This window comes from Macaca nemestrina, unplaced genomic scaffold (assembly GCF_043159975.1).
Source record: "Macaca nemestrina isolate mMacNem1 unplaced genomic scaffold, mMacNem.hap1 Scaffold_87, whole genome shotgun sequence".
Classification (NCBI taxonomy): Eukaryota; Metazoa; Chordata; class Mammalia; order Primates; family Cercopithecidae; genus Macaca; species Macaca nemestrina.
In genome coordinates, this window is record NW_027257878.1 from 87927 (window position 1) to 115467 (window position 27541).

General features: G+C 49.1%; 1 protein-coding gene across 24 annotated transcripts in view; it reads right to left on the reverse strand.

The window, feature by feature from the left end:
* LOC139361655 (disco-interacting protein 2 homolog C-like) overlaps nt 1-27541 on the reverse strand; it is a 230607-nt gene that overhangs the window by 77874 nt on the left and 125192 nt on the right. For 2 of the 24 annotated variants that reach the window (XM_071090396.1, XM_071090392.1), the window contains exon 2: nt 7938-8029. The exons of the other annotated variants lie outside the window; for them this stretch is intronic. The gene's annotated coding sequence lies outside the window, so the exon portion shown is untranslated. The remainder of the gene's footprint in view (nt 1-7937; nt 8030-27541) is intronic. 24 annotated transcript variants of the gene reach the window in all.

Genomic DNA, 27541 nt, shown 5'->3' on the forward strand with positions numbered 1-27541 from the left:
CCCACATCAACGCCAACGCTCACGTAAATCACCAACCTTTCCACGGGGCTTGATGCCTAGGAGTCTCAATATCAGAAAGTCAGATTCCTGTGCTTGTTGGAGAATTTCTTCCCATTGTACAAGGAGATAAAATTCTAGGTGCCTGCAATAACCTCATTTCCACAACGAAGCAACTTCAGTAGTAGCACAAAACAAAACAAAAAAAAAAGCTTTTTTTTTTTAAAAACTTCTTTTATACAAGCTAAATACAATTTAATTTTTACATCCACGTTCTCATCAGCTCCCACCTGGTGAGCAGGCAAATAGTAATTTTCAAAGAAACAAATTGTTGCATAATTTTAACACTTAGCATTATCACTATTAAGCAAGATTTATCCCAAAAATACATGATGATCTTGTTCTCACGTTCAAAAATTGATTGTCACACAGTGAAATAACACTTAATGCAAAGGAAATTTTCTTTTCAGGTATCTGTTCTGGAAAAGAAAAAAAAAAGATTTCTGGCAAAGAGATAAACATTAATTATATAACAATCCAAAATGCCTCTGGGAAAAATGATGTCATCCAATTAGTTCTTTGAAGTGTTACAAATGCAGCTGAGTTTTAATAGTAATTTCTCCATAATTATCAAAAGAGTCTTTAAAAATCTTAGTGCTGAAATAACTATAAATGGATATAATACGCAAAGCAGAAGAGTTAACATTTGGGGTAGGATTTTGGCCCATATTTTTAACATATGCATAGTTATTCACCTAGTTGAAGCTTATCCCTCTCCTCCTAGGCTCTTCAAGACTGATTTTCAAACATAGACTGGCTTTTGGTACATGAAGGCAGCTTTAAAAGATGTCAGGATCAGGCCGGGCACAGTGGCTGAAGCCTGTAATCCCAGTATTTTAGGAGGGCAAGGTGGGCCGATCATTTGAGGCAAGGAGTTCGAGACCAGCCTGACCAATATGGCAAAACCCAGCCTATATTAAATATTTTTGTAATTAGCCAAGCGTGGTGGCACACACCTATAATCCCAGCTACTTGGGAGGCTGAGGCAGGGAGAACTGCTTGAAACCAGGAGGCAGAGGTTGCAGTGAGCCAAGATCGCACCACTGCACTCCAGCTTGGGCGACAAAGAGAGACGGTCTCAAACTAGAACTTAGCCCTCAGGAAAAGCATTGAGCACCCCCCCACCCAAACCAACCCAAGGAATCACATGGCAATGGTTATCATCTGATTTCGACAAATAAAGTTCTGTTCTCCCCTCTGAACACAATGGTAAACACCTGCCATCAGCCCACAGAAACTCCCAGGACCCAGTAACACTGGACTAGCAAGATCAATGGGCCACGTATGCAGGGTTCAGCAGCAGAAAGTCATGGCACCGAGAATGGTGTGTGCTCAAACCAGATTCCTTGCTTTCGGGGTGAAGGGGCTTCCCGGGAAAATCTAGTCCAGTGGGATGGTTTCCACTTCCACCATGAGGAGGAAATGGGGGGTTTCCTGAGGGCACTGACAGGACCTGGGTCTCTGCCCTTTGTCCTCTGTCCTGTTATGGGATGAGGGTGGGCTGAAGGCAGGTTTCCCCTACATCTTCCGGGCAGGAGAGATGGAGCTGACAAGTGGACGACGCTTTTTCCAAAACATTCCCATGTTTATAACCTGTTATCAACCTGTTTTCCCTGGAGATCAGTGAAGCAGCATCATTGATTCTCTTCCATTAGGGACAACCCGGTGTTACGGGAGGCAGGAGACGACATGCGAGCTGGTCTGAGTCAGTCACTTGTGTCTGATCCCCAGCGTGGTCGTCTATCAAATGGGCGGCCCCACAGACCAGTGACTTTGAACCAGAGTTCCATGGAGGTTGCCCAAGGACAGGGAGGGGGAAGAGGGGGAAGAGGGGGAAGAGGAGGAAGAGGAGGGAGGAGGTAGAGGAGGGAGGAGGAAAGGGAGGAAGGAAGGAAGAAGGGGAGGAAGGAAGGAAGAAGGGGAGGAAGGAAGGAAGAAGGGGAGAGGAAGGAAGGAAGAAGGGAAAGGGAAGGAAGAAGGGGAGGGGCGGAAGAGGAGTGTGGAGGGAGGAGTGTGGAGGGAGCACTGTGGAGGGAGCACTGTGGAGGGAGCAGTGTGGAAGGAGGAGCAGAAGGGGGGTTCTCTGAGGAGGAGGGCCAAGTTTTTGAGGTGTCTTGGAGTCAGAGGTGGCAGTGGCTTGGGCTCTAGGCCCTCTGTTGCATAGTTTTAGGCTTTAACTATTTATATTTGTGGACTCTTTAAAAGATTTAATTTGAAGGAAACCGGAGTTGGGGATACCTTGCTTCTAAAACACAATTTCTCAAGCCTGAGACTAAGTGCTAGGCATTGCTCATTCTGTTACAATCATTTCCTCCTATTTAAAATCAGCCACACACCCCCAATCTCTCTTCAGGGCAAACATCTTTTCCGAGGATCTCAAACAGCAGAGCGAGCGGCCCGTGACCCCAGCCGTGGGCACGAGGAGTGAAGAGGAGACGTGTGGAGAGGGCTGCTGATGACATGAGAGGTAGAGGCCCGGCACCTCCCTCTAGGGGCTGTGCTCCTCCAGGCCTAAAGGACATCCTCGCCTCTGGGGTGAACAAGCAGCACAAACTATCAACACTTATTCCAAAAGAACAGGAAGAAAATTCAAACGAAGTTAATACAGTTACCCCAACACAACACTGCAGCAGCCCAGAAACAGGAGGGCCAGTGAGCCTGAGGTGGGCGGTTCCAATAGCAGGACAGCGACGTTGGCATTAGGGCTTTTCGGCAAAGAAAAAAAAAGACACAAAAGGTAACATGGGCCACCCATTATTTCCTGCCAGTGGAAAGACACCCACAGGCCCCCAGATGCCAACGGCCCCTTGGGAACGAGCTCAAGCAGCACTTCAGGTCTTCGCACGAGCAGGCACGTGGTGTCCTCAGTACCCCCGCCTGTGACACACACACCACACTTGACTCCCATACCTGAGGGTCCAGGGGAATGGCGGGAAGTTCTCGGGGGACCGGGCATCCTGTGAGGGCACTGCATGACTATGTACCTCAGAGGGGTCCCTGGGCAGGTGCTCTCTCTCCAAAGGATGAACTGGATCCTGACCACACCCAGATTGCGCTGGCCTCCAAGCCGAGCGCCAACATCTCACATCCAAAGGGATGCACAGATGCCTGCTGCACGTGGAGCCAAAGCCCCTCGCAGAGCTCAGGACGAACCCAGTGTCCAGGCCTGGGGCCGTCACCAGCCAGGAGAGGTGTCCGGGGCACTTCCCAGCGATGGCCACAAGAAGAAACAACTCAGGACAAAGCCAGTGTCCAGCCCCAGGGCCGTCACCAGCCTGGAGAGGCGTCTGGGGCATTTCCCAGCAATGGCCATGGGAAGTAACAACTCAGGCCCATCAGGGGCTTCCTCACTATACGGGTGTTAGAAGTAGAGACAGAGGTTCAGGTCTAGTGGCACAAACAGCGACGGATCCCATGGAAATGTGGGCGTGGCCCCTCCATCCCAACAGCCTGCATGGCTACTCCATTCTGCTCCCATCACATACATCCCCACACAGCCAAGCCCCTTCTCCTTTCCCCCACTGGATTCATCAAATCAAACCTCGCTGTCCTTGGCAAATGTACCATTAATTTACTTACTGCCCAGTAAAAAAGCACACTTCCAGTTAACATGACACCCCCGCTACGATAGAACAGCCTTAATTCAGACATGACGCAGAGGAACAGAGGGAGGAGGGGTCGAGGGCCGTCCTGGAAACGGCAGCTGTTTTCTGGGGAAAGTCTCCCTCCCACCCGAGCCCGACACTCGTGCCACACTATCCCCATGGTGTCTGAAAACTCCATGAAGACAGGCTCACTCTGACCCCTTCACACCCACAACGCCAAAGAGGAGCAGGTGTTCAGGAAAAGTCTCCTGCTAGTGCTGAAGACAGGAATAATCCCTCGTGGTGCCCAGAATGTCAGGAGAAAACAAGGCACCATGTGGACGCCTTCCAGGTGAATTCTGGAATGACTCTGCCGAATGCCAGTCATCCTTTTACAGAACAAAACCAATACCGGAAAACATGTGTCACCAGCAGAGAGATGGTCCTTTTGATGGCTTACCAACACACCTACGTTACGCTGAATTTATCTCAAGCCACCCTCTCTGTGCTAATGTAAAAAGTCTCCTTTATTAACCAGTAGCCTTTTTCATCTGGTGCTTTATTAACAAGCAAGACGGTCCTGTAACACTCAGGCATTGTTGAAAACGTCAAATGGAAGCCTAGAAACCTCTTCCGTGCAGCTTCACTGCAAAGTATTTTGACGTGAGCCAAATCATGCTATTCCTACATCTCCACAGGAAACTCAAGGCTTCATCAAGGAAACGCAGCATGATTTCTGCTAGGCACAGAAATTGGTGGGGTGGGCGTGGGGTTGAGGGAACATTACATAGAAAGCACAACGCGATAATCACCTGTATGAGAGCCACACTGGCCGGCAAGCCCCGGTCGGCTCGGTCTCTACACAGTCACAGACGTGAGGCCTGGAGGGCAGACACCTGGCACTGCTGACTACCCCAAGGTCGTGGCCTCTGCCCCTTCTCTGCTGCTCATCAGTTCCAAGCTTCTGGCAACACCGCCTGCTGCCCCCACTGCCTCATCGACTCTTCGTGAAAAGCAAATGTTGCCAGGATAGCTTATGAGTACATTTGCCAGGAAAGCAGCTCCGATTGATGCTGAAACCCCGTTCTCACACCCCTGGCAGCTCCCTTGCCCCCGATGTGTACATGCTTGCAGCTCTGACCTTGCTCAGTGTCCACACAGGCTCTGTCCACTGGAGAGCCAAAGGCAGACTCAATGTTGAGTCAGAAATACACAAAGAGGGTGACGGTTACAAACTGCCTGCCTGCCCCTCAAAACACAGGTTGAAATCCTCAGCCTCAATGTGATGCTGTCAGGTGGTCTTTGGGAGGTAATGAGTTCCCGAGGCTGGAGACCCTTGAATGGGATTTGTGCCTCAGAAAGGGGCCCAGCAAATCCCTCACCCTCCCATTGTGTCAGGGCCAGAGAGAAGGTGTGTGCCAACCAGGAAAGAGCCCACACCAGAATTCACCCGTGCGGCACCCTGATCCTGCCTTCCAGCCGCTAGAACTGTGAGAAACAAATTCCTGTTGTTCATAAGCCGCTCAGTCAATGGTGTTTCGTTACAGCAGCCTGAGCTGCCTGAGATGACGATGCTCACCGCCCTACAGAAACGGCTACTCCCCTCTCCCAGAAAGAGGGGTTTAATTAAAATCCCTGTCTCTCCTCGCGGCCACCACAGATCTCACTCCCCCACCCTGTAAGCCAGCAATTGTTAGGATTAAAGGAAAATGAGGATCCTTTTAGACCAGCCCCTCCATATCGGTCTGAAGCCTGTAACTTTGCCCACTTCCACGGTGGCCGTGTCACTGCGTTGCCCATGTCAGCTCTGTGTCTGCACTGGGTCCCAGGCTCTGCACAGACTCCTCTAGCTGCCCATCAGCACAGCCATTTCCCCTTCTGCTTTGCAGGTTGTCCTTCAATATCCAACCCCCACCCCTCTGCAACCCAAGGCCTTCCGATCCAGGCATTCGGGGTGGGCTCAGCCATGTACTGCCGTCCTTGACTCAAGTAAACCAGGCCCAAGGCGTTGGCACCAATGATCTACTGGCTGTGGGGTCTGCACAGCTACTAGCTGCCCCAGCCACACCAGGGCCCGGGAGGGGAGGCAGAGGAACCTGTGAAGTTGCCAACAGCCATATGGGAACAGGGGCCCCTGGGATGAGGAGGATGCCATGGAAGGAAATTCAGAGAAAGAAAGAGCCCCAAGGCTGGACGGGTCATGCCCAAAGCCTACACTGCTGAATTTTCCAGGTTTCTGAACTCAATCGCTGACCCACACAGCACATGTTTCCTGAGTGCTGACCCCGCGTGGCATTGGATACGGCAATAAAGTAGGACCCCCACCTCCCCCATCCCCGACACATACACAGGGCCTCCGTCCTGGCGGGAAATCAGGCCTGGGGGCCCAGTTGACACCGCGAGCCAGGGAAGGGGGCCATTTCAGACGGATAGTGGGTGCAGCCTTGCCAAAGCCCAGCAGTCACCTGCACTGCCACAGCCAGGCTGAGTCCAGATCAGCCGCACAGAAACCTGACCCTCTCAAGGGCACGCCTGAGCTCATTAGGGACAGACACCGTCTCCTGCTGATCTCCAACACTTTCTCTGCATGTCTAGTTACAAACGGACGACGCAGTCTCGGAAGCACAGCTGTGACTCTGGAGACAGATCCCAGGCCTCCCCCTGCTCCTCTCCGTGGTGCCATTGATAGGGAGGGGCCGGTATGGCCGCGAGGTCCCATACCCACAGCCACCCTGCCACGGAGACGCAGGCCTTCGACGATTATTTCTGCCAAAGAACCCTGCTGCGTCTTGGAGCACACCATGGTGGGCGGGAAGCTCCACCCGGAGAAACAGCGATGCTTCTCCCCAGAGCCAACGGAGGGCACCCCCCACCGTGCATTCAGCAGATTACTTACATTCTAGAAAACATCTGGGTTAACGGGGAACAGTAAAATGAAAAGGACACACTAGAAAGGTTAGAAGGCTGTGTGAAGTCTCAGGAGGTCCAAAGGTTTCTTAACCAAGACTGCTGCGGTCAACGAGCTTACAGGGAAAGTTTCCACACGGGCCTTCAACAAGCAACGCTCAGCAGGGAGGAGCCACGTTCTGGGCAGAACCTCAGAACAAGAACATCGGACACCACAAAGTCACATCAGAGCCAACAGCAACTGAAATACAGCCCTCTCCTAAGATGTGTGCGTCACCTGCAGAAAGTCACCACACATTAAGATGGGGGAAGAAAAGGATAAGGTTAGAAACAAATTTGAAGTAATTTCTGCATACGTAATATTTCTACATCCACTGGTTTTCTTTCTGGGAGTAACAACTTTTACATGAGATGCACATCCCCGTTGGAAGGAGTTTGGGTTTTCCGTGGGCAGAGTCAAGGGCTCTCCAAGAAATGTGAACCTTTTCTCACTCACTGAGCCGCGTGCCCTGAGGCCGTCCTGGCCTGCCTGAGCACCTCCCTGGCTCTGCCTCCAGCCAGCTCCTTCCAGCACTCACCCCGCTGCTCCCAGAGCCTGCACTGGCCCAGGATCTCCTCTTCTGCTGCTGTCAATCTTCCACTTTAGGGTAAATAAGTTGGAAACTAGAAAGTTATAAGACCCCTTAGCTTTTTAAAAATTTGTCTTCTCAGAAAACAATACTAATTCTACTTCCATGGTTTAATATGTTGCCCCCATCTGCATGTTCATGGATATGTGTTTTTATATATTTTTTGATCAGTACTTATAAAAGCATGCACTGTTGCTACATTCAGTTTAATTACATTTGATGTAAGAAGTTTTAATTTCAGTGAATTCAGGCACTCAAAATTTAAGCCCTCTGACATCTATTAATCAAATGGGAAAATGACAGGTAGATATTACAAAAATCAAGAGAAGTGTTTAATGTAAATCCTGAACTTTCAAATATTTCCACAAATGTAATGTATACATTAGTACATCACCTTGAGCATTTTCACAACTCTTTGCACTCAAATTCCATTCTTAACTTTTATAGATAAATCGACATCCATATGTGATTTTAAGCAGCTCAAACATCAGCTCTTAAAAACAATCAGAAATGTTGCGGGCAAATCCCACCGAGCAGCAAATAACGGAACTGTACCCAACAACCCAGGTACCTCTCCCTGAGGCATCTGGAACTTGAGCATTACAAGCAGCCTTTGGTTTCTGAGGCACCCGAGAGTGGGGACTCCCAACTCCCCAAGTCTAAGAAGGCCTCAGCGATAAGGAAAACTGGTCAAAAAGTCATCCCTGCCGGCTCCCTGCGCCACGGGCTCCTCCCTGCCCGCCCTCAGCCACGTGCTTACAAGATCTCACACTTCCTCTCTGTCCCGCAAAGCCTGACTCCTGATTCCAGTCCTGCCGCTTACTGGGATGTGGCCATGGACGTCAACTGCACCTGTAAGGGGAGAAGCCTGTCAGGATACAGGATCCTGGCCATCCTGGCAGTGCTCAAGCTGATACTGTAACTTTGTAGTGAGTTACTTAATGCAAAGGTTTAACTTTGAAAAATTTAGATACGTGTATTCTAAAAGGGAAATTCTGAACGTAGAACACAGGCCACACCCTCACACTGATGTTGTCTGGCCAGCACTTTTTTGTTTGCCTTTTCAATAGACGTTTTTAAAAGCAGTTTTCGGTTCATAGCAAAATCAAGAGGAAAGTACAGAGAGTCCTCACATATCCTTTCCCAGCACAGGCACAGCCTCCATCATTCTCCTGCCCTCACCAGACCAGCATGTCTCTACGACCGACAGACCCGCATCAACACGGCACCACCACCCACAGTCCACAGCTCACACGAGGACTCGGCCTGCTGCTGCTCACTCTGTGGGTTTCACAGACGTGGAACGGCATGGATCCCCCATGAAAGCCCCACCTGGAGTTGCTGCCCCACCCTACACACCCCCTATGCTCCTCCCATTCATCTCTCCCCTCCCCAACCCCTGACAGCCGCTGATTGTTTTACTGTTTCCACAGCTTTGCCTTTTCCAGACTGTGCTGTGGTTGGACTCAGACAGCAGGCAGCCTTTCCAGATTGGAGTCTCACTTAGCAACATGCGTTTATGATCCTTCTGTGTATTTTCATGGCTTAGGGGTCCAGTTCTTTTTAGTGCTGAATAATATCCCAGTATCTGACATACCACAGTTTATCCATTCACCTACTGAAGGGCATCTTGGTTGCTTTCTAGTTTTGGCAATTATAAAGCTGCTGTCAATGTCTGTGTGCACATTTCCGCATGGAAGTAAGCTTTCAGCTCCTCCGAGTAAACGGCCAGGACTGTGATTGCTTCTGTGGTCGGAGAGCTTAGTTCCACGGAAAACCGCCATGCTGCCTCCCACAGGAGCTGCCCCACTTCCCCCAGCGATGAGTGAGGGTCCTGATGCCCACACACCCACCAGCACGTGGTGGTGTCGGAGTTCAGGTTTTGGCCAGGCCGATGGGTGCACAGTGACGCCTCGCCCTATGACATAAGACGCGGGCCATCTTTCCACGTGTAGATTTGCCATCTGTGTATCTTCTTTGTTGGGGTATCTGTCCAGGTCTTTGGTCCATTTTTAATCAGGTTGTTCATTTTCTTGTTGAGTTTTGAGAGTTCCTTGCACGGTTTGGATAACAGCCTTTATCAGATGAGTCTTTTACAGATGCGTTCTCCCCGTCTGTGGCCTCCCCTCTCATGCTCCTGAGACAATGTTTTTTATTTTAAAAAACACTTCAGACAGAAGATGGACCTCCCAGCCCACCACGGTTCTCAGTTTGGCCGTGGTCACCACCCTCCCAGCCCTGGTTCCCACCTTTTCACGATCTGCTGGTCCTATGGGTGTCAACCCATACCAAGTCCCTAACATATCTCCAATGATGGCAACGTCAAAGCTGGCAGTTTGCAGGTAAGAAGGAGCTGATGGAGGCCGGAGCAGAATGTGAAGGCCAGCGGATTCATCCCTCGGGGACCGGCAGGCCTCTCAGATATCCCCCTGGGTCACCTCCCAAATGAAGTACCTGCTTTGGCCGTGAGCAGGAAGCAGGACCTGGCCCAGATCTCAGCATATTTGACCTGGCACGGCATTTACAGGTGAGCCTCCATAACCGGAAACTCGACTCTCTGGGGAGAATGCATTTTCATTATCAAGGCTTTTAGGCTTTTAATTAAGAAACCAAAGAGCAGTGCCTGGAGTGAGGATGCAGGGACTCTGGGTGACCCACACGCTCGTTTCCACCTGGCACAAAGGACCCTGGAGTGAGGGTACAGTGCCTGCTCTGAGTCACCAGCACACTCATCATTTCTACATAAAGAACCCTGTGAGCCTGTCCCAGGACTTTTTAGCCTAGACCTAAAAATTCAGAGCTCAGGAAACCTTCATCATTTTAGGAACCTGAGGGGTGGGCCAGGGGGATCTCACAGAGTGTGGTGCTGTCTATGGGGTCAGCAAAGTACAGCTGGGGCTTCCCGCAAGCACTTCAGGGAGGCCGTGCACTGGCCCGAGGCTGGTTCCGCCTCCTATCCTCGGTTCTCATGCCCAACCGTGAGGGGAGCCCCCCGCTTCAGGAGCGCTCCCTGGCTCCAGGCCCTAACGTCCATGTCCAGGCCCCTGGTAGGGCAGCTTCTACCCCAGGGAGGCTGGGACTGGAGACAGCCTGGAGCTCTAGGCAATCCTGGCAACCACATGTTTCCCGAAGTGGCTGCAGACAAACTCCTGCTTCCAAAACCTGGCACGGGCTGTGTGAGGCCTGGAACGCGGGAGGCGCGTTTCGCAGGGTCCCTGCTCACATACAAAAGCAAGGCTAAGAGCAGATAAATTATTTAATTACCCTCTCATGGTTATCAAGTCAAGTCATAGTCTCTTAGACTTATGTGTGACTAGAAGTATACACATTATGGAAGTGTATATAAATGTGAATACAGATATGCTTATTTTCCTTTTATATACCTTACATGTATGTGTATACGTGCATATGTATAAAACATGGAAGAAAAAACCATACTTAAGATTTCAAATCTCAGTCACAAAGATCTCAGAAGCAAATTATTATTCTTTAACAAAGATGTAACATTTTACATTCTTACAAACAAAATGTTCTCTATTAGCATTTTATTTTAAAAACTAAGAATGCATTGCACTCTCTGTTTCAATTTTTAACTCAGCTCACAAAGGTCCCTGTACAAAGACCTCCGTGCCACGGCAATGATGGCGGTGGTCACACCTGTGTCCATTTATCCTCTCTACATCTAGGCTCCTCTCCCTGAGGCAACAGCACCTCCGAAGTCACAGCCTGGCCTCCCATCTCTCCCCCGTCCCAGGCTTTTTGGCATGTTGGTCTGCTGCACACACCTCAGCAAATACTGCTGATTAGCCAGAATCGCCCAGAAATCTCTTAACCTTGATTCTGGTTGCTTTTGTAATTTGTAATATCTGTACTTCTGGTGTGATTTGAGAAACAACAAATTTTAAAATTAGAGAAGATGTGGTTTTTATTCTCTCCTTTCTACTTGCAACCTTGAAAATTCAAGTAGCAGCAAGGGTTTGTTGAAAGTAACTTCCACCAAAGAGAACCTATTACAAAGGTACTACAGAGTGTCAAATAACCACATAGATGTAAAATAGAGATGCAGACACAGATATAAAATCCAATGGTTAAACCAAACTGAGAAATGCTTGCCAGTTTGATAGGACTTCTAAAACTTGACATAAATGTTGGCTGAGGGATACAAGATGTTATGAGATGAGTGAGATGCTTGGCCTAGAACCACAGGCTCTCTCCTCTTTACAGCAGAAAATCCGTAAGGAAGTCAAATCTGAAAGAACCAGGTACCATTGAATGGCATACTCAGCCATCCTTCCCCATTCCTGGGCCAGGTGCGGTGAGTGCAGCCAGTCGTTCACCAACACCCATCATCCATCCTCAAGGCTACGGCTACACTTTACTCCCAGGCTCCCTGCCATTATGTAACTTAGGTAAATCACGGCCACTCTCACCTTAAGCCTCCCCTGCCAGCATGGCAATCACCCAGTCCCAACCACAGCAAGGACAGCCATGTCCCTGGGAATGCAGAGCAGGGGTCGGGAAGAAACCTGGATCTCTGAATACCTCATGGAGCAGTCACCAGCCTGGAACATCCTCCCTGACGGCTTTGCAAGAGAGAAGAACTCCTTGGTTCCTCAAGCTACAGTACTGCAGAGTCTCAGGTCACAGCATCCTTACCTACCCTCGTCAGGAACCGTTCATGCTCATCAAGACATGAGAAGAAAACTGCAGTGGCACAGTCACACTCAATGCAGACCACCTGCCGCTCACATTCATCGGATTAACACCAAAAGGCCACCTTGGTGGATATCCTGGATGTGGACACTTGGCGGCTTTTTGCTGGAGACGCGCTTTGTACATTTATCGCACGACCATCTTGGCGTCAGGAGGGGCTGTGCAGATGGCAGCTGTGCACGTCACAGGGAGTCTCACTTGCTGGACTCTCAGCCAGCTCCCACTATCAGTGCCCGCAGAGTCCTCTCCTCCGGGAGCACGTGCTTGGACGCCACAGTAGCCTGTGGATCCACACAACAGCACTGTGTGCCCCAGGAGCTTAGAAAGTACCACTGCATCAATGCCTCCACAGGTGAGGCCGGGGACAGAAGCCAACCTCAAGCAGTTACGGTCCTCCGTGGGGCTGGCGTCCAGGCAGGAAGGCGGCTCAGCGGCTCTCCTCTCACTGTGAAAAATTCCTAGGTCCCCACATGAACAGAACCCTAAATAACACGCAACAAACAACAGGAACGAGAACACGACCAGCAGCTTCTGAGAAGAGCAAGCTGGACTGATCATGAGACACCTGACGGGGACGGTGCCAGAGCCCCTCCCGGTAACCTGTGAGGGCAGCGCTGCCAGCATCTCCCTAAAACCAGCCCAAGTCAAGTTAGACTTGAGGCTTTCCAGGAGTGGGTAGATCCATTCAATCCCACAGTCTGAACCTTCCAGGCCGTGTCTCATGGCCCTCATCTCACATATGGGAACCCGGACGCTGCACCATAAACACAGCCCCAAGCCCTCGTTCCTTCTTCAACACCACACCCCAGTACAGTAAACACTTAGGATCTGGGCATTCACGTAAAATACTGCTTAACTAAAACTTCTGATTTAGAACATGTTTAATTCCTACTCACAGAGCTGAAAGTGTTTTGTCCTAGAAGGCGGTAGCTGTAACTTAGCATGAGAGAAGAAGGGTTCAGAGTGGTGCCAAGTATTAAATATTCCTCTAAATCTATTCACCAGATCGCCATGCTATTGTCACCTGCTTCATTTTCTGTCCTTAAAAGACATAATAGTTACTTTTCAAAATAGACAACCTGTTTTACTGATGCTTAGCTATAAAGTAGCGAGCTATGTATCCAAAAGGGAGATATGGGGAAACAGAAAATGTCCACAAGCAATCGGGTGGGGAGGGGGGCAGTTGCAGCAGCACCTGGCTCTGTTGCGTTGTGAGCCAGCCACGTGGGATGGACAGCTCACTTAGCCACTGAAATTATATCATCTAAGATTTTGTTGCAGTTACTTTGACAAATTCTCCCTCCTGCTATGAAGAGTAAGGTTTGAGGGGTTTTTTTGTGTTTTTTTTTTTTTTGACTTGGAGTCTCGCTATGTCACCCAGGCCGGAGTACAGTATTACAATCATGGCTCATCGCGGCCTTGACTTTCTGGCTCAAGCAATCCTCCCGCCTCAGCCTTCCAAGCAGCTGGGACCCATAGGCGAGTTTGATTTCTTTGCTAACGAATTCCTAATTCATCTCGCAGTGGGCCTATCAAGGCCATATGCCCGGACGTCCACCTTACCGACCGTCCGTGTGGTCTCTAAAGTGGATGCACTCCGGTTGCCCGGGCTCTGCACGCGATGCTGAGTCTCCAAGTCTGCCGCTGTATAAGGGACTGACAGCCCCGAGCGTCTCGACCTGCCACCATGAGCCGGGCTTTATTCCACAGGGCAACTCTGCTTCCTGTGATGAGATGCAGCACGTGAGCACAGATCAAAGGGCATCAGCAACTAACCCATTCCCCTGGTACTAAGTAGAGGACCAAGAGTTTAGTTCCTTACTTATTTACTACGGGCTTGATTCAAAACAGCTTTCTGGGATCCTGGGGACAAACATCTCCAACTGGTGAGAATTCTGGCTTTAGTAACGGAAGAATCACCTAATGCCCATTTTGTAACTGCTGTTCTCATCAGAACTTGAGGCCAAAGAGAAAAATAAAAGGGGGAGGCTAAGATCGTGACACCCCAGTTTGCACAAGGCCAACCAGCCTGCTTGAGGGGGTGAAAGGAGTAGGATTTTTAAACAGCTGAGTTTTAAAAACATGGCTGTAGGCTGGGCGCACTGGCTCACGTCTATAAGCCCAGCACTTTGGGAGGCCGAGGTGGGAGGATTGCTTGAGGCCAGGAGTTCAAGACTGGCTTGAGTAACACAGCAATACCCTATCTCTTTAAAAAGAAAAAAAAAAGGTTATTAAAATAGTAATAAAAAGTTTAATACAATAAATTACTATATCAACATGGCACCCCCAGCTGTCAGAGGAGGTACAATCTCTGTGGCTATGATGAGATCTGGAGAGAAATGTAACTGGCATCATAGGGAAGGTCAACCCCAAAGCCCCACGGCAGTACTCCTGTAAAGTGTGTTAACCAGCATGAAGTCTCCTCCACAATCAGAAGCCTGGTTTAGAGGAACGCTGTCCACGGGACCTGGGTGGACTCCAGACGCTGGCTGACCAGACAACCCCCCCCCCGGACCCTGCCGGCAGCCCCAACTGGACAGAATGACCTCGTGAGTGTCCTTTCCCGCCACAAGCTGCAGACCTTGAGCCAGTCCTGGCTGTGACTGAGGCTGCGCATAAACATCTGCACCCAACAGCTCACCTTTGTATATGACACGCCCAGTCCACTTCATTTCAAATGTTACGCTCGCCCCAAGGCGAACATGGATGTTACAGGTTAACTCACTGCATGTGTGCTAGACTTTCCCTGTAAGTGTTCAGACATTGCACGAACCGGATGAACAAACCCCACTTTCCCTGTAAACGTTCAGACATTCCTTGAGCCCGATGAACACACACAGCCAACAAACCCCGGAACGTGTAACGCCGCGGCCTCCTCTCCTCCTGAGGGGCGTGTGCTTACAGCTCCCCCAAGACCACATTTCCCAAAGCACAGAGTGTTACTCTGAAAATAAAACCTCCTTTTTCCTTCCTCTGTACATCTCGTGGTCATGTTAACAACTATTGCTACAAATGCAGAGAAATGGGGTATCATCCGTGCTGCTCACCGAATTCCTAGCACCAAAGCTTCAGGGCCCCCCAGTCTGAAGGAAGCTTCTATCGCCCTAAAGCCAACTCTGGAGACGAAGGCCGAGCTGGGGAAAGGCTGTGTCACCGCAAATCCACACCACGGGGCCCTCTGCAGTTGTGTGTAACTAACTCTTGGCCTGTCCTGGGGTTTGGGGAAATCAGAGCGTACGCAAGCAGATACCGTACGCTCTGCCATGGGACCGTGAAGTCTGCGGAACCTCAGAGGAACATGGAGACAAACGGTGGCACGATTCTCACAGGCCGAGCCTCGATGGGCGCCCGTGTCAAGAACACAGACACGCCGGGAGGGACAGCAGATGCAGTCAACGCCTGCAGCCCCAGCACACGGCAGCGTCCAAGTGTGGGGGTCTCTGGCCAGGCTCCACCACAATTGCCATATTCTGTGGCAAAATTTTAAAAATAGGTTTTAACTAGTCATAACTCTAACTTGTTTTACACATAAACAGAACACAGGGTACCAACAGGCTCCAAAATACTTCACCTAGAACCAAGTCTAGAATGCAGATGGCTGCTGCTCCGAGTGTGACAAGTCCCCTTGTAGTGTCATAAATCCTAGATCTAGGTGACTAAGTGCTCTTCCTAAACCAGACAGCACCCTGAGGCTCTGAGGGCACCCTCTGTCCCCAGGCCAGTCCATCAGCCCCGGCAGAAGCTGCTAGAGTAAGAGCCTGTGGATTTGTATTGGACGGATGCAAACCAGGCAAAGTCACAGGGGCTCGTTCTGGAAGCCCATCCGTTTACCCACTCATGCCATGGAGAGCCGTTCCCCCAACTCCACACCCGCAGTCATGCTGAACCACAGCAACTGGCTTTTAGGCCTTCAAGCCACTCCTTCTCACCGCTGGACAGACCCTTCTCACACCGTGAGGCCCAGAGTAGCCTTAACAGGTGGTCCCAGCAGAACTGGCCACTGCATGAATTGATACTTTGTGTGTGGGGGGGTGGTTGTTCTTCTGTCACTCAGGCACAGTGCACCATAAGTACAGTGGTGCTATCATGGTTCACTGCAGCCTCAACCTGCCAGGCTTGGGTGAACCTCCAGCCTCAGCTTCCGAGTAGCTGGGCCCACAGGTATACATCACCACTCCTATTTAATTTTTTGTAGAGTCAGGGTCTTGCTATGTTCCCCAGGCTGGTCTCGAATTCCTGGGCTCAAAAGTGAACTGCCCACCTCAGTCTCCCAAGGTGCTGGGATGACAGGTGTGAGTCACTATGCCCAGCCTAGAATTGGTTTTTCTTAAACCTGAGTTTGACACATGAACCCCACTTACATAGATATCAGCACACTCTCACAGCTCGAGAGTTTTTCTGAATCTCGATTCTGTCCGTTCAAGATCAATATCTAAGAAAGGGTGAGAACTGACCCTCCCTCCGTGAAGCCTAAGGGCAAATGCAGCAGTATCTCAGTGTATGAGGAGACAAAGTAAGAAGGTGGAAAATACACACTGAAATTCTAGTGCTAGAATCATAATCACCAACACTTTAAGAGGCAATCTGCTTTCCAAAACATGTAGCTGCTGGATTAACTTCAAAGTCACCAGATTCCACAGGCAGTAGCTCACAGGGGCACAGCTTTCTAAGGCCGCACAGCCTGGGGCAGCGTAACAGCCTCAGGGCAAAGCAAACTAAACAAAGGCTTGGTTCTCTCAAGGAGGAATGTGCTCAAGTCCTTCCAAATAGATTCTTCTTCTAAGTAAGTTAGATGCCTCCTACAATACTGTTTCCAGTGCCAGTGTGTTCAGAAACATGAAGTTGAAACTACATCTCAGGACCCCAAAATCACTACGATAAAGGGACGTCATAGTGAGGAAGAGCTTAGAGCAAACCTGCCTCCCATGCTCTTCCGAACAGAGACAGCTACTGGGGGGAGGAGGAAAAAAAGCCACGTACCTCCCTCACAACCGATCCACAAGGAAATTCCTCATGGACAGAGGAGAGAATTCAAAGTCCCCATCTGCACACGGAGATAAATGCGGATCTGGCTGCTTCCTCTGGAAAGGTACACCAGAAACACATTTGTCTGATCTACCTGTGACCTGGAAACCCATCCCTGCTTGGAGCCGTGCCTCCCTTCCTGGACCGAACCAACGTACATCTCATATATATTGATGTCTCACGTCTCCCTAAAATGTGTAAGACCAAGTTGTGTCCCAAACACCTTGGACACATGTCCAGGACTTCCTGAGGCTGTTGCAGTGTGTCCTCAACCCCGCCTGAGGCTGTGTCTTTCACCTTGGGAAAATGAACTCTCTATGGGCCGAGAACCGTCTCAGAGATCCTTCTGGTTTACAGGAAGCATTCTTTCCTGCGAGTATATCAATGAAATCATGTGGAATTACAAAATGCCACTTTAGTAAAGGCCAAAGGAATTAGGATTCGATGTGCTTAAAAAACAACACAAAAATAACGTTCTATTTGTCAATGGACCATGAAGCCCACACCCCCTTTTGCAGTGAAGATGTCAAACGGGACGAGAGGCCCCTCCTGCGGATGCTACCCTCTGACCCCACTTCCCAGAGTCCAGTTTCCTGCTGCTCAGGGAACAGCAACCCCAGCTTCACGGGGCTCAGGCCTCCAAACCCAACTCCCACCCATGCTGGAGAATCACCCCAGGGACTAGCAAACTGGCAGGTGCAACTCTCACCTCATCCCCTTAAAGGGGAAAAGGCACCTTCCCGCTCCTCTTCCTGCTGGTGGGAACAGGGTCAGGAGCTGGAGGGTCAGGAGTCGGGCGGCAGAACGGAAGCAGCCTGGGTCCCTGCTAGTCAGAGTTGGCAAATGCCAACCATCCCCGACATTCACTTTGCAAATAAATCCTTCTCTTTTGTCAGGTCCCTGGTTATAAGTTTGCACCCATAACTTAAAAAGAAAAAAAAAAAAAAACCTCAGGTAAAAAATCGGTGTTTGGCTGACGGTATTTCAATTATCTTGGGGCCTTGGGTCAAATGACGGCAAAACAGGAAACTGAACGCTGTTATTCAGAAAACTACCTTCCAGCGCCGTCTACCCTCCCAGGCTATCACCTTATGGTTGTTTGTCTGCTAGATGATTAACAATAACTGCTCTGAAAACCTAGGTGTACAGAACAGACAAGAAGTCAGCTCGGGTTGAGGGGAAGCAGGATAAGACCCCCTTCCCCGCAGGATGGTGGAAGAGGAGGAACCTTCAGCACCTGGGTTTTCAGGATGCTGGATCTCTCAGAGCATCTCTCACAGCTCAAGTACAGCCAGACCCTCCTCTGACACAGCCTGTTCAGACGAAGGTGGCACCTGCCCTAGAGACCCACAGCCCTGTGCGGGGCTCAGCTGGAGCTGAACTTTCCTCCCTTGGTAAGCGTCAGGGCCAGGGGTGGGGAGAGGAGAGAAGCAGCAGGCCTGAGGGGCACTGTGGAAACTCCATGCCGCGCTAACTCTCATCTGATGTGCTCCGGCCAAAGCCACGCTTCTCGGAGGGAGTTTCCCTTCACACATCCGGAAATCATCAACATCTAGTCTCCCCACAGAACAGATCCTTCCCCAGGAGGCAGATGCTTGGCTGTAACACGGGGTAATGAGTGGCGCGCCTTCGTGCCCATTCTGTAGTGTTTCCTGTTACCTATTTTACCTTAAGCTACAAATGATTCCCGTTTACACGGGACACAGTGACACAGACAGCAAAACACATGAGATTCAGTGTGATTCCACACCCGTCACTGCTGACCTCAAGTGCTTTGTTCGTTTTGCTTCTAGAGTTTGTACTCTCTCCCGGGGTTCCAGGCCTGTGGATTCAACCAACCATAGATCAAGATTTTTTTTTAATGTGTTTGTACTAAGCATTCAGACTTTATTATTCATTAAACAACTACTCGCATGGCATGTGCATGGTATAGCTGTTACGAGCAACCCTGACATGACTGTCTGCAGGAGGATGTGCATATGTCATATGCAAACACGATGCCATTTTATTGCAGGGACCTGAGTGCCCACAGACCTTGGATTCCATAGGCAGTCCTGCAGCCCACCCCCATGGGCACTGTGGAATGGCTATAATAGAAAATATAGAGGTTTTAAACCAGTTATATACTAAATCTAATTGTTTGTTAAGAAATTACCGTGTATCACTTGTATTATTTGGAAGTCCTTCCTGGCCCAGAGACTTGACATGTTCTTATCTTTTTGTCCACGGATCTAGCCATTCCAGTAAGCTTATTGAACACAAATCAATTTTACAATTAAATTCTTACAGGAATCACACTCAATCTGTAAGCTGCTTTGGTTTTTAAAGTGAAATAACCAATAGTTTTGCAAACCAGCTATATCACAGAATAGGATAAAGCAGCCCCATGACATGCAAAAACATGGGGTTTCAAAGCTAACCAGTATAAAACACGTTACAAACCCCTAAATATGAAAACGTTTTACACCACAACAGATATTCCAGAAAAAAACAGGATGTTCAAAAAAGCCCTTTGCAGAAAAGCACTTTCCCCTTCATTTTTCACACGGTTTCCAGAAGCTTGTGTTTGGCGATGACCATGAACCAGAAGTAGCGTCCGCTGCAACTACTGCCACCGCAACACAGAATATTAAGGCGTTAAAAAAAAGGACACAGCATATTTCCTATTGTTGAGAACAGGTAGAGTGTTATAAAAATGAGAGTGTTCTAAAGTCAACAATGTTCAAATTCTAGGTCTCCCGCAGACATTAGACGGTAACCGCCAAAGCTTATGTACTTGGCAACGTTCAAGGAGACCAAGTTCAGAGCTGTCACAATGCAGCACCATCCTCACGCGATTATCTCAGGCGGGTTTGAGGGCAAGTGCCCCCGTCACAGCGGGAAAGCTGCCCAGCCCAGCACTTCCTGAGATCACAGACCTTCGCCTTCCCACGTCTTCAATAGTTCCTTTACACCGGGAACCAGACAACAAAACCTAAAACACTTCCTCAAATCTCAAGACAGTCTTTAGAGCTCTTTTCCTTCCCCTTCTCTTACTGAAAAAGCCTATTTTGTAAGCAACCTGTAGTGCTTCCCAGAGCTGGGGCGGGAGGAGAGCTGGTGTTGGGTAGACCGAGTTTCAAGCGTGGGGAGACCAGGAAGTTCTGGAGATGGATGGCGGTGATCGTGGCACCACAGTGTGAACACACTTAATGCCTCCAAACCATACACTTAAAAATAGAGTGCTATGTAATTTTACCGCAATCAACACACTGAGAAAACTCATCTATAATTACTGTCATTTCCAATATCTTGCACCCTGTAAGTTGCATTTGCTTTTGGAAATCCTCAGAGCAATCTTGAAAGACTAATACCCTAATCATCTCTGAAACGCAGGCAAAGTCGTTCAAGGGTTTGGTTATAGGAAAGTAGCTGGAAAGCAAAGCGCCCGTTAGACATGGCAGCCGTGGTAGCACAAACACATGGTAGGAAGATGGTGGTCATGCTACACACAGATGGGAAGGGTGTGGGGAGCCACAGCACCGGATACTCGGGAGGCACCTGGGCAGGAGCTGAGAATGTACCAAACGCGTTCGATCATGCAACATTCACGGACCGTGAGTCCAGCCACCGCCACTGACATCCACTGTGGCCGGGGTGTCCTCTGCCACAGAGATACACACCCTGCCAAGGATAGTGTACAGATTAAACGTCAAAGCACAGACATGCTCAGGTCCCGCTGTTCACATAGAAGCAAACACAACACATTTCCCAGACCCCAGCAGCATGACTCTCCACTTGACTGCAACCCGGTCCCATTTATTCTCGAACCCATCTCTCCCGGACCCCACAGCATGACTCTCCACCTGACTGCACCCCATCCTGTGCATCCTTGCATCTGTGTCTCGGCCCTCACTCACTCCCTCACTTCCTCGTTGGGTCAGGAACCAAAAGTCCACTGTGTCCCTGGTGCACTGAGCTTTGTCAGGGGCCTCTGGGCCGCATGCTGGGACACGCAACTAGGAACTCCCAGTGCACACGTTGGTCTCCTGCAAGACGCTTGGCTCTTATGTGCGGGAGCCGGGAGCCGGCACCCACCCCTACAATTGACTGCACTCTTAGAAAAGTCACAGAAGGCCCCTCACCAACCCAGCAGCACCCTGAGGCCACATCCCACTTGCCTGCTGGCTCCTGAGCCTCCCACCCTGTGATGACTCGCTCCTTCAGTTCCCCGCCTTGAATCCACTGGTTCCTCTCCTCATGGGCCTCTTTCCTGTCGTCTTCCTGTCATTTTCCTGTCAGCAAGCACATTTCCTGTCATTTCCCTGAAATGACATATTTCCTGTCATTTTCCTGTCAGCAAGCACATGTATCCAGCCTGACCTTGCTGATGTGCTCCAGCTGGCCCTGGACTCGAACCGCGCTGCTGCGGCTTTCCATCAGTGTGACATCTGCGAGTTACCTCCTGGGAAATGCCAGGTGATGGTAACATCAACCAAGAGGCACCGCTGAGAAGCAGAACGCATGGTGCGGTGCCCAGAACGTCACGTCCTTGAACAGACGCTCCGTGTCTTCTCCTCTTCTGCCAGAGCTTCACTGTAGGAAGGCGGCCATTCTTCCAGTGCTGCTACTTCCAACACCGGGGAAAGCAAGCTTCAGAAATGAACGGTGTCAAAGAGGCAGGACCCACCAGCGGCCGGACGACCGCAGCCCCAGCATTCCCCAGTCACCATGGCTGACAGCCCAGGCTCCAGAAATGCACAGCTTCAACCTTAGGAGAAAAAACCCTCCCAAGCCAACTATTATTTTCAACAATGGGATTGGGGAGTGGGGCGTTCTAACCCTGCCTCTCTCAACAGCACAGATCATCAGATCCCAGTTCTTATAGGATTGGGGAGTGTGGGGGGATGGTTCTAATCCTGCCCCCCTTCATAAAAAAGAACTGGGATCTGATGATCTGTGCTAGGTCAGTACTTTGCTTCCGCCACATGCAGTCATCCTCAGCACCAGGAAAAGTCAGAAGCATTGAGTGATGATACCAATACCAACACGTGCGGTTCTGACAGCTCCGGTAACTCGCTGCACAGATACAACACAACAGCAGTGAGATCCACGGACATCACCAGTCTTCCCAACGACTGTGTTCCTGAATCTTCTGCGTTCGGAATAACGGTCTTCTTTGCCAGGGCTGAGCCATGCTTCCCTGTTGCCTGTCCTCTGCCTTCACCAGCTTCGTGCACGTTTCCGGGCAAGTGTTTGTGCAGGTGCTATCACTTATTTCCACAGCAAGAATATACACAGACACCAGACAGAAATGGGCAACCCCATTAGGAGCTGTGCAGAGAGATCTAACTCATCAGATGTGCCAAATTTCTGTTGCCATAGAAATTTAACTAAACTAACGTTGCTATGACCTCATCTCTTACTGTGCCACTAAAGATCATCCGGGTAAGAGGAGTGTGCCTCTGCATAGCATGTAGCTCACGTTTACATGTCGGTTTTCCCTGAATATGGTTATGAGAGATAGAAATCAGTAAGATGGGGTGTAACATCTAGTGTAGGATCGTTGTGTCTCCTAGGCTCACACACTTCCTTTAAGATCCTCAGAATATGAAGTTTAACTCTGTCGACGTGAGTTACATAGTAACTTGTTTTGGATACTGTCTCTTTCACCATCTAAATATCAACACCAAAGAAGTTCTTGAGTTCCTTTTTAAATTGAAAGGAATTTACAAACCATAAAAGCCCCAATATTAAAGGATACAATTCAGTCTTTTTAGCACATTCTCAAAGCTGCACATCAACCACTAGTATGTAATTCTGGGACTTTTTCACCATGGGCCAAAGAAACCTTGAACCCATTAAGAGTCAGCACCTGCTCCTTCCTTCCGCCAGCACCTGGCAATCGCCAGCCGACTTCCGTTTCTCTGGATTTGCCCATTCTGGACATCTGTTGTGAGAAGAATCGTACAGTGCATGACCTTTGGCGTGACCTTCGGTGCTGACATCTTTCACGTCCAAGGTGAGTGGAATCTCACAGTGAGTGACCTGTTGACAGACACCTGGACTGTTTCTACTACTACAAATAATGCTGCTCTGAAGATTCTTGCATAAGATTTTTTTTTTTGTTTGTAAAAATGTTTTCAATTTTCTTGGGCATATGCCTAGGAGTGAAATTCCTGGGTCGTATGGTGATTTCATGCATAACTTTTCTGAGGAACTGCCAGACTTTTCCAAATCAACTGTACCATTTTACTTCCCTTCCCACTAGCAATATATCAAGATTTCAGTTTTCCCAAATTCACCACCAAGTCACTGTCCAATACTGGGATTTTACCCATCCAGTGGTTGTGAAGTGGTATCTCAGTGGTTTTGATTTCCATTTCTAAGATGACGAATTCTGCTAAACATCTCACGTGCTTTTTAAGGCATTTATATGTCTTTCTCTGGAGAATGTCTATTCAAATCCTTTTTCCATTTTTAAATTGGATTTTTATTAAGAGCTTTAAAATATATTCTTGATATCAGGTCCTTATCGTGATAATGTATCCTGTTCTGTGGGTTGTCTTTTTACTTTAATAGTATCCTCTGAAATGAACATTTTTAATTTTGATACCGTCTTTTTCCCTTCAGTTGCTTGTTATAGCTTTAGACGCCTCAGCCAAGGAAACATTGCCTAATCCAACCTAACAGTTTCTCGAGGATTCTCCCCTGAAGGTGTCATGGGCTGAACTGTCCCATTCCCCGCCCCCCAAGATTCCATGTTAAAGTCACAACCCCAGAAACTTAAAATGTCACTGTATTTAGATACAGGGCCTTAGCTTGGTAATTTAGGTCCCATAAGATCTTAAGAGTAGGGCCTGATCCAGTATGACTGGTGTTCTTTTAAGATAATTTAGACACAGTCCTTAGTGCTCCATGCACATAAGAGAAACCTGTGAAGACGCAGAGAAGACGCCATCTACACAGCATGGGGTGAGGCCCCAGAGAATCCAACCTTGCCCCCACCTTGATCCCAGGCTTCCAGTCTCCAGGAAAAAGGAAATAAGATGCTATTGTCTAAGTCGCACGGTCTGTGGTGTCCGTTATGGTACCCAGCAGACTGACAGAATGGGTCTCAGTCAGCTCCTTACGTTGGATTCATGTTGAGCTTTGCTTGTACGGTGAGGAAGGGTCCAGTCCATCCTTTTCCATGTGGATACCCAAGTTGTCCCGGCACCACTGAGTTGTGAAAGGCAAAAAGTAAAGCATCCCTTACCGTCCTTTCTCCATCAACAGATTAGAAGATACACTGAAGAATCGTGGACAATTTTGTCAGTTTAAGCCAGTGGTTTTCAAACTTTTGGGTCTCAGGAACCCTTTGCACTTTATTAAAGAGCACAAAAAAGCTTTCTCATCAAGCCGGGAGTGGTGGCTGCTCATGCCTGTAATCCCAGCACTTTGGGAGGCAGAGGCAGGTGGATCACTTGAGGTCAGGAGTTCGAGACCGGCCTGGCCAACATGGTGAAACCCCGTCTCTACTAAAAATACAAAAATTAGCCTGGCATGGTGCCGAACACCTGTAGTACCAGCTACTAGGGAGGCTGAGGCAGGAGAATCGTTTGAACTCAGGAGGCAGAGGTTGAAGTGAGCTGAGGTCACACCACCGCACTCCGGCCTGCGTGGCAGAGCAAGACTCCGTCTCAAAAAAAAAAAAAAAAAGTAACAATTTAGTTTATTTTACAAGGATAAAGTCATTACATCTTAACACAGTCTTAAAGAAGAAACCATTTTCCAAAATAAGCAGCAGCGTGGCAACAGTTTGTGGTGCTGTGAAAACACCTAACATCTCTGCACCTCAGACAGCAGGGTTCTCATGCCTGCATCTGCGTTCAGTGGGCTGTAGAACCGTGACTGAAGTTTATGAAGAAAGTCCAACCCCATACTGATATACAATTAGGAAGCGGTATTTTCACTGTGTTTTCAGATCACTTTAGTTATTCTCTGCTGCCAAATGTAACAAGTGGCACTTCCGTACAGGCTGTCTGCAACACAGTCTGTGCTCTGCTCGTTGGACCTTTCTGCCCCAATTCCTTCTAAGTCAACTGGTCCGTCTTGCACTTGAATGGCTTTTACCAGCACACGATTTTGTAATCACACATTGGTTAGATAACACTAATTCAGAGTTATGAGCAGCTTCCACATTTCGTTATATGTAAAAAACCAAACCAAACCAAACCAAACCAAACCAAACCAAACCGCATCAATATCATTAATCACATGAGAAAGTGGTAGACACAAGATTTTTATATTTTAATATTCGCTGGAAAGCTCAAATGTCTATCATTGGGAATAATGTAAGGTACTTTCCTTGAGATGAAAGTCATTTTGTTCATTTTTCAGGCCACACCTGCAAATACCTCCATCTGAAGTGGCATCTTTTGTAAGTCATTCTTTATATAAAGGCGGCCGTTAGTGGAAGAAGTGGTTCTGCAGGTTCATAGTTCAGAGGCACCAGTGCTCTCCCAAGAGATAACCATAAAATCCGCAGAAGACGCACCTGTGCACACTTCCTGTTTCTCACTCAGAACATTCCAGAAGGAACCCTGAATCCCAATGCCACAGCGGGACTGAAGTTTGCTCTCACCCACACAATACACCCAGGGAGATCCCCCAGCCCCCACCCCGAGGCCCCAGCCTTGGTCCTCTGTCTGGTCTAGGAGGGCTCCTGCAGCTCCAGCCTAACAGGGAACAGAAGGCACCCACATGTCAGAAAGCCCTTCCAAGGCCTGGCGAGCACTTCTGTTTATGTGCCAGTCAAGTGCGTTTGACAATTCTACAGCCAGCTGTATGGCAGGCAGCGAGGTATCCAGCAAATACTCAGGGCTCACGTTACTGAGGAAGGAAGGTGCACAGCGAGGTACCCAGCAAGTACTCAAGGCTCACGTTATGGAGGAGGAAGCCAGGCAGATAGTGAGGTACCCAGCAGGGTTCACGTTACCGAATAGGAAAGGAGGGTGGAGACAAGCGGGCTGGAACAGTCTGTCATAACCTTTAGCATTTACAAGGCTTGCTGAAGATTATCTGATTTGATCTTAACAGCTCACAAGATAGGCAGAGGCATGACTGTTTTCACTTCATAAAAAGAGATCCTGGGAACTGATGATGACCACGTGCTCTTCCCATAGGCTCCCAGAAATCATCCTCAGATCATCTCTCAGTTGTATACATGTGGTAATATCTCAGTCACGTCCCCTCTCTGCAGGGGAATTTTACTGCCGCCCTGCTGTTCCTTCGCACCCCTGCCCTCTCCTGCATTTCAGCCATGCCCACCATCCATGGGGAGTCTGTACCACCCCACCCCCGCTGCTGCTGATGGCTTGGGTCACCCTTATCTTTCATTTCCACCTACAGGGACCTGTTCTTCCTTCAAATGCAGCTCAAACTCACTCGTTGTGTGAAGCCTTTTCCAGCCATCACAACCGTCATGTGTAAAATCAGTGTGTGGAATGCTTCATTTAGGAGGTGCTTATGTTGCCTCATTGGCTGTGAGCAGGGCCCAATTCTGAGCAAACCCGGTGGTCCCCTCTCCCCATCTCTGCTCCAGTGCACTTAAAACAAGGATTCCTAGAAGCACCTTTTTTGTCCAATTCACGCATGAGTCTGCCCCACACCCTGCAGAAAAGCCCTGGTGGTCGGCGGTCAGGGCTCGGGACCTCGAGGTGGGTAAGGAGAGCTTAGTGCCCTCTCTGGACTTGTCGCTCAGAGACCCGCGGCTGGAAGGGAAGAAACTTGCATCCTGTGAAACATCCAGGCCCTGAGACCCACTCAGGAGTGGAAAACGGGGAAGGAGCCTTGAACAGACCCACGGGAGGGTAGACAGCAGGAGTCACAGAGGCTACCAGGGAGAGAGGGAGGCAGGCAGTGAGGCCAGAGGTGATGTGGCCGGGAGGGAGTTGATGTGACCAGAGGTGACGTGGTGGGGGGATGACACGGCGTGGTGGGGGGAGGAGATGTGGCCAGGGGCAACGTGGCCAGAGAAGGAGACACGGCTGGAAGGAAGTGACAAGAGGGGTCTCCAGGCCTCAGACTGTGCCTCAATTATGGATGACATTTCAATTAAGATGTTGTATCTAACTTTAACGAAAAGTAGCAATTTAGAACCATTGTGTACATTTAAAGCACGGTACAAATAGAGCCCGTTTTCCAAACCAAAGAACAGTGCATTGAAGGAAAAAGTAATAGCTCACCGAAAACAAAACAAAACAAAACAAACAAAAAAACTAATTAAAGAAAAAATTCATTTAAGATCAGAAATAAAGAGATCCTACAGCTCTTCTAGTCCAATCCCCACCCTAACGTGAATGGGGGGGAAAAAGGAAGTAGATTCTAGTCAGTCAGAATTAAAGGCAAAACCGATCCACTTTACTTTCTACTTGACAGAAAACAAGAAGCTCATCAAGGAATCCCTACAAACAATAGCTTTAGTAGTTCTCAAAATGCAAAATTCACCTACAAATTAAACCAACTGCTAAGTGTGTATAGAGTAATTTCTTTCATTATTGCCTTCCTCATCCCCAGGGGCTTTTTTAGACCTTGTTTCCCCCTAATTGCCTCCAACACCAAGGAAATTTAAACCCCACAAGTAAACCGTGTCTCCATTCATTC